Source organism: Leptonychotes weddellii, chromosome 14 (assembly GCF_054177405.1).
Source record: "Leptonychotes weddellii isolate Sample4059 chromosome 14, ASM5417740v2, whole genome shotgun sequence".
NCBI lineage: Eukaryota > Metazoa > Chordata > Mammalia > Carnivora > Phocidae > Leptonychotes > Leptonychotes weddellii.
In genome coordinates, this window is record NC_138382.1 from 24,723,749 (window position 1) to 24,734,887 (window position 11,139).

The following is an 11,139-nucleotide window of genomic DNA, read 5'->3' on the forward strand; positions in this document are numbered from 1 at the left end:
CAAATTTTCTTCCATGATTGATTTATGTAGTGTTTTCTTCAGTATCCCAGTAAATAAAACTAGTAAATATCTTTTTGCCTTTACTTGGGAAGAACAGCAGTATACCTGGACAGTAATGCCCCAGAGTTTCATGGAAAGCCCTTTTTTCTTACAAGCTTTAAAGACTGACCCAGATGAATCAAGTTCCCTGGAGACTCCACTTAAACATGTGGATGACTTACTTCTCCGCTCCTCTTCCCAAGAAGATAGCATCCATCTGCTAAAACTCCAAGCCAAAAAGGGATAGAAAGTCTCTTTAAAAAAATTAAAATTTGTTCAAACTTAAATTTGATACTTAGGACATTTAACCTTAGAACAAGGACTGCATCTAAGATCACACAGGCTTCATGGCACCCTGAACTTCTCAAAGCCCAAAACCAAACATCAGCTGTGAGGTTTTCTCAGGTTGGCAGTCTACTGTTGCAACTGGATCCCCAACTTTTCCCTTATGGCCCAACCCTTATAAACCTTGTTTAAAAACATCTAAACCTAGGAAGATTGAGATGACATGATTTTTCAAATCTTAAAAGATTTGGTTTAATAACCATCCCCTGGCCCTTGGACACCCCAATTATCAACTCTCTTTCTTTGTTGTATATGAAAAAGGGAATGCCCTTGGGGTACTCACCCAAAAACAAAAGGATCACCACCAACCCACAGGATATTATAGAAAACAACTAAATCCTGTAGCCCAGGGATATCCCCGTTCCTCATAGCTATACCTGCTACTGCCCTTCTTGTAAAGGCCACTGAGGGAATAATCATGGGATCCCCTTTAACCATCTTTGGGCCACATGTTGTCAAAGCTCTTCTTAACTCTCATCATACTCAACATCTTTCATTAAGCCATTTCACTTCCTATGAAATCATCATGTTAACTGCCCCTTAGATCACTCTTGTTCACTATAGTTACCTTAATCCTGCTAATCTTCTCCCCTCCTCTACTGATGAAAGCCCCAACAACTGCAAAATACTAACAAATCACCTTCCGACCCACATGATGATTTACAGAAAACTTCAGATAACACTGACTTTTCATGGTTCACTGATGGATCTTATTTGAAAGATGAAAATGGTAAATATTGTGCTGAGTATGCAATATCAACTTTTGAAATAATTGAAGCAGCACCTTTGCCTTTGGCTATTTCAGCCCGTCAAGGCAAATTATATGCACTCTTTAGGCCTGTATCCTAGGCAAGTGCAAAATTGCAACATTTGCACTGAGGGTAGACATGTCTTTGGAGTGGCTCACGATTTTGGAATGTTATATAAACAACGTGGCTTTTTTACTTCCAGCAGAGATAAAATTAAAAATGGGCCTTACCTTCAGTAATTATTGGATGCCATATTCTTACCTGCTGCTTTGGCTATTATTAAGGTCCAGGGGGCATTCTAAGCTTGACTCTCTGAAAGGTAAAGGAAATCACCTCACTGACATTTCCCAAAAAATGCTACCCTCAAAGGGTCCAAAAGTCAAACCTCTGTTATGGTCCAAAGGAACTCACCTCCAGAGGGTAGCCTGGAGAAATTGAAGAGAGACACCAACAATCAGCACCAGAAAAGGAAAAACAATATTGGCAATCAAACGGTGGCTGGTATGATAAAAAGAGAAACTTGTGTTTTGGGCCAAACAAAAACTCAGCCCCACCAGAAATTCTGTAATTCTATTTTCTTATTCCCTTTTTAAATTAACGTACAATAGGGGCTCCTGAGTGGCTCAGTCGGTTAAGTGACTGCCTTTGACTCAGGTCATGATCCTGGAGGCCCCAAATCAAGCCCCACATCGGCTCCCTGCTCCGCGGGGAGTCTGCTTCTCCCTCTGACCCTCCCCCCCCATGTGCTCTCTCTCTCATTCTCTCTCTTTCAAATAAATAAAATCTTAAAAATAAATAATTCATTAACATACAATAAACATATGTTATATTAGTTTCAGGTGTATAATACAATGATTCAACACTACTATACACTGTTCAATATTCATCAAGATAAGTGTACCTTTTAATTCCCTTAATTTATTTCACTCATCCCTTCATTCACCTCCCCTCTGGTAACCACCAGTTTGTTCTCTGTATTTCTCTTGTTTTTTTGTCTTTTTTCTTTGTTCATTTGTTTTTGTTTTGTTTCTTAAATTCCATGTAAGAGTAAAATCATATGGTATGTCTTTTCCTGCCTGACTTGTTTCACTCAACATTACACCCTTTAGGTACATCCATGTTGCTGCAAATGGAAAGATCTCTTCTTTATGGCTGATTAATATTCCTGTGTGTGTGTGTGTGTGTGTGTGTGTGTGTACACCTTCAACCATTCATCTATCAATGGACATGGGTTGTTTCCGTATCTTGGCTATTGTAAATAATGCTGCAATAAACATAGGGTGCATGTATCTTTTCAAAATACATATGTTTTCATTTTCTTTGGGTAAATAGCAGTAGTGGGATTACTGAATCATTCGATAATTCTATTTTTAATATTTTGAGGAAACTCCATACTGTTTTTCACAATGGTTACACAAATCTGCATACCCACCAACAGTGCACAAGGGTTCCTTTTCCTCCACATCCTCATGAACAATTGTTATTTCCTGTCTTTTTAATTTTATCCATTCTGACAGGTGTGAGGTGATATCCCATGGTGGGTTTGATTTGCATTTCTTTGATGGCTAGTGATGTTGAGCATCTTTTCATATGTCTGTTGGCCATCTGTATGTCTTCTTTGGAGGAATGTCTATTCAGGTCCTCTGCCCATTTTTCATTGGATTTTTTTTGGAGTTGAATTGTATAAGCTCTGTATATAGTTCAGATATTAACCCTTTATTGCATATGCCATTTGCAAATATCTTCTCCCATTTAGTAGGCTGCCTTTTTGTTTTGTTGATGGTTTCTTTCACTGTGCAAAAGCCTTTTATTTTGATGTAATCCCAATAGTTTATTTTTGCTTTTGTTTCCCTTGCCTCAGGAGACATATCTAGAAAAATATTTCTATGGCCAATGTCAAAGAAATTACTGCCTGTTTTCTTCTAGGAATTTTATGGTTTCAGGTCTCACATTTAGGTCTTTAATCCATTTTGAGTTTATTTTTAAAGTTTCCATTATTGACCACTGTACATGCACTCAACCAGTGGTCTATGGATAAAATGATAGGTTTCTGAATCAATACTGTTATGGAAAGGTGAGAAACCAAGCGACACTCAGAGAAGTAGGAGAACCTGGGTTTATTTTAAGTTGGTGGACCCAGACGAGCTCGCACTCAAAATTCTGGGCCCCAGGTAGCGGGGTTACAGAGCTTTTATAGGGCAGTGCAGGGAGTCAGGTACCAAGGGCTGTGCTGACTGCCGGTAGGAGGGTTTAAATTGGCAGGGAGAGGGGTGCTTTTTAGGCGGGAACAGTAGTTAGGGCAGTGCAGGAAGCTTGTGGCGGGAAGCCTGTCTAAAGCAGAAATGGCTGGTTATCTCTTGCTCAAGCGGGGCTTCTGGTTATCTCCTAGTATTGCTAGTAACTTTCCACCTTCTGGGGCCTGCCGGCCTGGGTCTGCTCTGGATAATTTTCCTCTTCAATACTAGTGGGGAAATACTAACAAAGCCACAAAAAAGGCCTACTGTGATTGCCCCAACTGCCCAAAACACAATCCGGGAAAACCTATCCTCACTGCTCCTGGGCACTTTAAATTGCCTAATGAACCATTCGAGGTTTGGAAAATGGACTTTATTCAGCTACCCCCATCTCATGGGTACAAATATGTCTTGGCAATGATTCATGTCCTCCCACTGGGTCAAAACCTTTCCATGTAGACAAGCTACTTTGCTCTTCAGTAGCTAAAATTCTACTGGGGGGAAAAAAAATCCCTACCTGAGGAACCCCTCTTAAGCCCTACGGTGACTAAGAAACTCACTTTATTGGGTCAAATATTATGGTGAGTCTGTGATGTCTGGCCAGTTCTGTAGCATTTTCACTGTTACTTATCATCCTTCACATCTTTCACTTACTATCCTCGGTCTTCAGGACTAAGTGAACAAACCAGCAGCACTAAAAAAAAACTCAACTGGCAAAATTTGTGGAAAACTTCCAAATACCCTGGCCAAAAGAACTGCCTTAGTCCTTCCTAATCTCAGATCCACCCCCTTTGGAACCCACAAGTTCTCACCTTTGAGATAATTATTGAGTGCCCTATGCATCTAGCTTCGACATTTTTTGACCCACACCTAATAAAAGGAGATATATTTCAGTATCGCAAAGGTCTAATTACATCCCTTGAAAACAATAATGCGCTAACAGAGCAATCTTTTCACAACATGTTCCCAGGAGATGAAGACCCCCAAACACCACACCCTGTAACCTGGGGATTTCATTTATTAGAAAGGACATCTCCAAAAAGACTCTCTTCAACCACACTAGAAAGGTAATTACGACCAATTCTTGTGCTAGCAAACTCCATGGAGTTGACTCCTGGATCCATGTGTCTCATCTAAAGAAAGCCTCAAACCCTGACTAAACCTGCACACCAAATGGTGACCTAAAATTAAGGATTTCCAGGAACTGAAGCCAACAACAGCCGAAGCAGAGTTTTCCCAACATGATGAGGGTAGACCTGTACATTCTCCCCTTTCTGCTTCTGCAGAAGGGCCCACAGCAACCACCTGGCCACCCACCTCAAAATACCCATAAGCCCTAACTGACCAAAGGGCTACTTACAATCAGGCACAGTTACCAAAAAAGGGAATATTCCATGTCCCCGTACCTCCTCTCCTCCTACCTTTAAAAACAGCCCCCACCCACTACCTCGTGGCAGACAGTCTCTCCTTTACTGTCTTGCCCGCTGCTCCCTCGCGGTGTATTAAATAAACTTCTAACGCCTCTGTTCTCCCTCAGGTGAATCCTTTCATTGTCCAAACTGCTAGCTTCCACCCCATCAGGTCACCCCACATTTTAGGCCCCCATACGATTGGGAGAGACACCATATATTTCCTGATTCCTGGCAAAAGGGGAAAACATTTCCCACTGTTGGATGTCATCAGAAACCTGGATCTGTCCATGACAGCTGTGAACCTTTAGTCTTTCCTGTAGCCAACTTTTCCTTCATCTCCAATGCAACCACTAACTAGACCCTCACCCTTCAGGGTCTTTCTTTCTTTTTTTTTTTTCAAACAACCTTTTTTAAAATTCAAATTTTAAAATCCAATTAATTAACATATAACGTATTACTGGTTTGTAGGTAGAGGTCAGTGATTCATCAGTCTTATATAATACCCAGTGCTCATTACATCACCCAGCTACCCAATCCCCCCATAAGAGACTCTTAATCATAAGAAACAAACTGAGGGTTGCTGGAGGGGGAGGGAGGAGAGGGTATTTCTTTCTGAGTCAAACTTCTACAACCAGGTTTTCCCCATACCTTGCTTTGACCTGTCCCCTGTCATAACTCTCAATGCAACTAATTACACCCACTGCACTTATACAGTTCCCCATTCTTACTACTACCTCACGTTTGCTTGCTGTAGCAAAATAACCCCCTTCTATACAGCCTTCAAGAACCAAGTCCACAGAACAAGACCGTTTCTCCCTAATTATTGCCTAAATACCAGTGACCCTAGGCTCAAAAGGGCCAACTGAATAATCTCAATTAACACCATTATTAATAATCAAACCATAGTAGGAGTCTTATGTGCACTACGTGGTTTTATCTTTGTCTGTGGTGAATCACTGGGCCTATGAATGTTTAGACCGGGGGGGGGGGGGGGAGCCAATGAATACTAGGATTTCTAACTGTCCCCAGGGACATCCACAATAAATCTGAAGCCTTGCATAGGTTTTCCCCATTAAAACTTCACTGCCACATTAAAAGGTAACTCCCAGGAGGCATATGTGACTTTGGATTTGCCTCCATCAGAAGGGTACTTTACCCCTTTTGTGGACTTCCATGACAATGAACGAATGATTAGACATCTTCCTCTGGAACTGGGAAAACTTGCCAAACCCAGTCCTAAGGCAATAGCAGCCCAACAACAAACACTTGGTCACTGGCTAAAGTATAGGCAGGCATACCTTGTTTGTGCTTCACAGATACTGCATTTTTTTTCCCCCACAAACTGAAGGTTTGTGGCAACCTGGTGTCAAACAAGTCTATTAGTGCCATTTTTCCAAAAGCATTTGCTCACTTTGTATCTGTGTCACATTTTAGTAATTCTCACACTATTTTAAACTTATTATTATATTTGTTACAGTGATCTGTGATCAGTGATTATAACTTGCTGAAAGCTCAGATTGGTTAGCATTTCTTAATAATATTGTTTAATTAAGATATGTATTTTTTTAGACATAATGCTATCATACACTTAATAGACTACAGTATAGTGTAAACATAACTTTTATACGCACTCGGAAACCAAAACATCCATCTGACTTGCCTTATTGCAATATTTACTGTAATATTCGCTTTATTAGTGTTCTGGAACTGAACCCACAATATCTTTGAGTTTGCATATAGCCTTTGATTACCTACTTGCTGAACCAGGAAGCATTTATGCAATAGCAAACACCACCTGTTGCACTTGGATAAATCCTCCAAAGTAGAAACCCAATCACATAAAATTACGGAACAAGTACATTAGCTACAATAAATTTCATCTGAAGATCTAGGGGCCTTCGCTCTCTTTAGCCAGTCACTTTCGGGTTTGGGCTCCTGGTTCAGACTATTATATAAACTGGTGTCATTATTCTGCTCTTCATATCATTCTGTATAATCGTTTTTAAGCTTTGTACCTGTTGCCTGTCAAAACCTTGTAGAAAGGACATATCCAACAGGATGATGCGGCAGCCTCAACACTTCAAAATATTTCCAATGCTTATAACCTTGATAAGATACAGACTTTGAATGAATATCTGAGAGTTCTCTCTCCCACTGTTTCTTGTTACTCAAATGTGGCTTCAGTGGTTTCCAATCTGTGCACCTCCCTCTGATGTGGGACATGACATACAGGAAAGATCCTTCCTGGCACCAAAGGACAAAAACAATTCTAACAAGGAACAGATGGCTCAACTTTTGGTCAGTGATGCTAAGAAAGGTTTGAAAAGGTGTTAAGGAAACGTAACTCAAAATTGGAATTTTGGAAACCATGAAGAGATGATTCACACACATAGCACCTGTCCAAGCTTGCACTGTCCAGCAGTAAGAAGAAAGGTTTGCTCTCCGCCCAGGTACAACAAGCTGCCCTCACCTACAGCCAACGAGAAGCTGCCACCACTTCAAATTCTCATTTTCTTCAATGAACTTTTGTTCAAAACAGACCCTCCCAAACTTCCTCCTTTCCTCTATAAAAGGACACACCTACTCTGCTCTCAGGACTTGCCTATGGTTCACCATAGTTTGCTTGTCTTGAATTGCAGTTCCTCTGCTGTTGCCAAATAAACCTGATTTTGCTGCCTGAATCACCTACCTTTTACTTTTAAAAGGTTGATATACCCAATTGAAAATGGACAAAAGGTTTCAATAAATATTTCAAAAGTGACATAGAAACTGCTAATATGCACATGAAAATATATTCAACATCATTGACCAATAGGGAAATACAAATTAAAACCATAATGAGATACTACTTTCACACCCACTAGGATGGCTACTTCAAAAAGACACAATTAACAAATGAAGTTCTGGAAAAATTAAAACCCATATACATTGCTAGGAACTTGCATGTGCAAACTTGTTAGGGTGGTATAATATGGTACAGCCACACTGGAAAAGTCTGGCAGTTTCTTAAAAAGTTAAACATGAACTTATTATACAACCCAGCAATTCCATTCGTAAGTATCTATCCAAGAAAAATGAAAACATATGTCCAAAGACTTGCACATGAATGCCCACAGCAGCATTATTCGTAATAGCCAAAAAAGAAGTAACGCAAGTGATGAACAGATAAACAAAATATGGCATATCCATACAATGGGATGCTATTCAGCAATAAACAGGAACTATTGATACATGCTACAAAATGGATAAATCTCAAAAACATCATGCTAAGTGAAAGAAGCCAGAGATAAGACAGTACTTATTTTATGAATCCATTTATATGAAATGCCCAAAGGCTAACCTATAGAGACAGAAAGCAAATCAGTGGTTGCCTGATTGCCTAGCTGAAAGCCACAGCTAGGATCAACTAGGAACTTGCATGTGCAAACTTGTTAGGGTGGTATAAATGTTCTAAAAATGAACTGTAGTAATCACTGCACAATTCCAAAACCCTAAATTTACTAAAAATCACTTAATTCTTTAGAAAACAGAGTACACAATGTCAAAAAGGTGATTTCCACATGAACTCTGCCTCCCTATAACTAGAGAAGGGTACCAGGAAGATTACAGATGTTCCTATTTCAGAGATCTCAACAGGGAAATGATTTCTACATACCCAGCAGAACTAATGAAGAGCCTAAGAGAACGAACCAGTTAACATTGCAAGGTCTCTTCCAAAAAAAAAAAAAGGTATTTAGTAGAAAATGAAATGCTCAAGATTTGTAGTGTTCTCTAACTTTTCTGATAAATTTTTAAGTTTTTTCCTTCTCTATTTCTACTACATTTTTATTGAAACACTGTAAACTCAATGTACTTCTCCCATAGGTGTTCCTTCATATTAAAGTCAGGATCCATAAACAAGAACAGAGAATACACATACCCCAACCTAAAATTTTATAAATCCATTTGGTACTGATTTCCAGCCTGATTTGAGGCTCCACCACTACCAACTTGGAACTGCCACACCATGTGTGATTTTTCTGGCTCTCTCTGTGGCCTAGGTAATCAATCCAACTTTCTACTGGCCAGGCTGGCCTCCTTGTAGCTGGTTTTCATAAATACAAAATTTGTATAATTGTTACTGGAACTACTTGCTGAAATATGGAACTGGTTTAAAATACCATTTATTTTAAAATGTACATGCACAGTTTCACATACATGCAGCAACAAAGCTTCCACACCCAGCCAATCAATCAAGTTAATGCCTTTTTTTTAGAGAACAAAAAATTCCAATATAGTTTGCCTTCCTTTTCTGGAACCTCAGTAAATGTTTTTCAAGAAATCAAGAGGAATATGACTGAATAATGAAAAAGATTAATTAAAATGTAATATATACTAAAGTATAATTAGTCCAATTCTAAATAAGCAGGACCTAACTTTAACCCTGGGGAAAGAGGCCTCTAATAGAACTAGGAAGAGCAAATTCTGTTTTGATGCAGTCTTTCTTGTATATGCATATGAATGCTTCTTTCCCTGTGAATCTGGCACAGTCCATTATATTGAAACATCAGTTTGATTTAAGTTTAATGGATAAAGTCACAATGAACGTGTTTTCTATCTAAACTTATGTAATAAATGATCCCAACACATGGTATGAATTCTATCATTTGTAACAACCTTTCCTCCCCTCTTTAAGGGAATAATGAGAAAAGGTTCTGAGCTGCACATCACTGAAGGTGAGTGACATTCATAAATGGCTGAAGTTGGGTGGCCCAAAAGTGCCCTGCTCACGTGATAAATGGTAAGTCAATCACATCACAGTTAAGATGCACTAAATGGACAGGTTATAATGAAACCGGGAGCCAAGGAGCTTTCCAACAGTTTCAGATTAGGATAAAACCACTGGCACATACAGGTCTTTGCCGGAAAATTCCTCGGCCTCTTTCCTTAAAATTCTGGTCCCAAATTCCTCATGTTTCAATAAGTCCTAATCTTTTCCTCTTCCAGACTTCTAACCCGTACAACATAACCACAGAAGGTTCATGGTTGTAAAAGCGCCCACGTAAATACAAAAAAGCAATCCAAGAAACAACATCTCCCAAAAAAATCTCTCAGGGATTTGGACGCGATTTGGCCTAGCGGTCAAAGAAAGAGAGTTGCGGGGAGACGGTCGCCGATCAGAACCTCCCTCCCCTTGTGCGATGAAAGGCCTGGAGGGCGGGAGGGGTAACAGCCGCGCCCCAGGCTTCTCTAATTGGGCCTCGCCCCCTCCCAGTGCCCTGGAGGCAGGGGGACGGAGAGCAAGCGGCCAGCTGTAAGGGTGATGGGTTAGAAGAAGAGAGCTTTTCACAGCTCCCACGGATCCGGGGTGAAGAAATTCACCTTTGCACCTCTCCTTTTAAGTAGACAGAGCTGCCAGGGTTCAATGAACAAAAAGAACCGAAACGCCCATTCCCAGGTCTCACCGCTCCGGGGGCTCCCTTCCGCGTGACCCCTGCGCCGGCTCCACCCCCGGGCCTACCCCGCCCCCTGGGCCCGCCCCCTGACCCACCGACCCGCCCCTCCGCGGGCTGGCGCCACCTCAAGCCTCTACCCACCTCCCCTCCTCAACCCTAACGCACGGCGGGGGCTCCGCTCACCCACCTAGATGCGCAAAGCGCGGCGAACGTTCTCGCGAGTCTTCCCTCCCTACTCTCCCCCTCCCCACCCCCATCCCTAGGCTGACGCGTCGGCCAGACCCCCAGGGAAGCAGCAACCTTCGCTCTCGTTCTGCGGCCTCTCTTACCGGGTGGTCTGCGCCAGAGCTGCTTCAGCAGTTTGGGCAGTGGCAGAAAGGACGCCTCCGCCCGGGTTCTGTGGCTTGCCAATTTGGCTTTGCCCCGGACTGGTTTTTTGTTTTGTTTGACTTTTTTTGGAATTTTCCCGCGGTCGCTCGGCAGTGGAGCGGCGCTCGCGCGCTCTAGCCCCGCAGTGCACTCTGGGGCCTGGCGAGCGGTGCCGCGCGCTTCCGCGGCATCGCGGGAAAATGCGAGGAATCTCGCGCTCGCGGTGGGGGGGACGCGGGTCTAGCTCCGGCTCGCCGGAAGTCGGCCCGGCCCGGCCCGGCCCTCGGCGGCCGGGCGCGCTCCGCGGCCGGTGGGGGAGCTGGAGCTGCCTTACCTTTCCAGGGTCGGTGCTGGAGTCACGGGCGAGAACTAGACAGAGGGAAAGACCCGGGAGGGAGAAACCTGGGGTTTTTAATCAGGTTGTTGCCCAGTGTTGCAAGATTCAGTCCAAAATGCAGAGGACGTAAAATGGAAATCAGTTTTTTAAAAGAAAAATTGAAGCTTTGTCAAGGGGTAAAACCTCTAAACAAGGCCTAGCATATGGTTTGCTAGCTGT

At 42.1% G+C, this 11,139-nt stretch overlaps 1 protein-coding gene across 7 annotated transcripts in view; it reads right to left on the minus strand.

Annotated features, from left to right (window-relative positions):
* The window catches only part of FANCC (FA complementation group C), a 275,913-nt gene extending 265,180 nt beyond the window's left edge, over positions 1-10,733 (minus strand). For 2 of the 7 annotated variants that reach the window (XM_081802922.1, XM_081802918.1), the window contains exons 1-3: positions 10,544-10,733; positions 1,545-1,558; positions 1,395-1,445 (exon numbers count right to left, since the gene is read on the minus strand). The gene's annotated coding sequence lies outside the window, so the exon portion shown is untranslated. Of the gene's footprint in view, positions 1-221; positions 243-1,394; positions 1,446-1,544; positions 1,559-10,140; positions 10,269-10,543 lie in introns of those variants that run through there. The other 5 variants (XM_081802917.1, XM_081802919.1, XM_081802924.1 and 2 more) reach the window with 5 other exon arrangements.
* Positions 10,734-11,139: the final 406 nt, after the last annotated feature.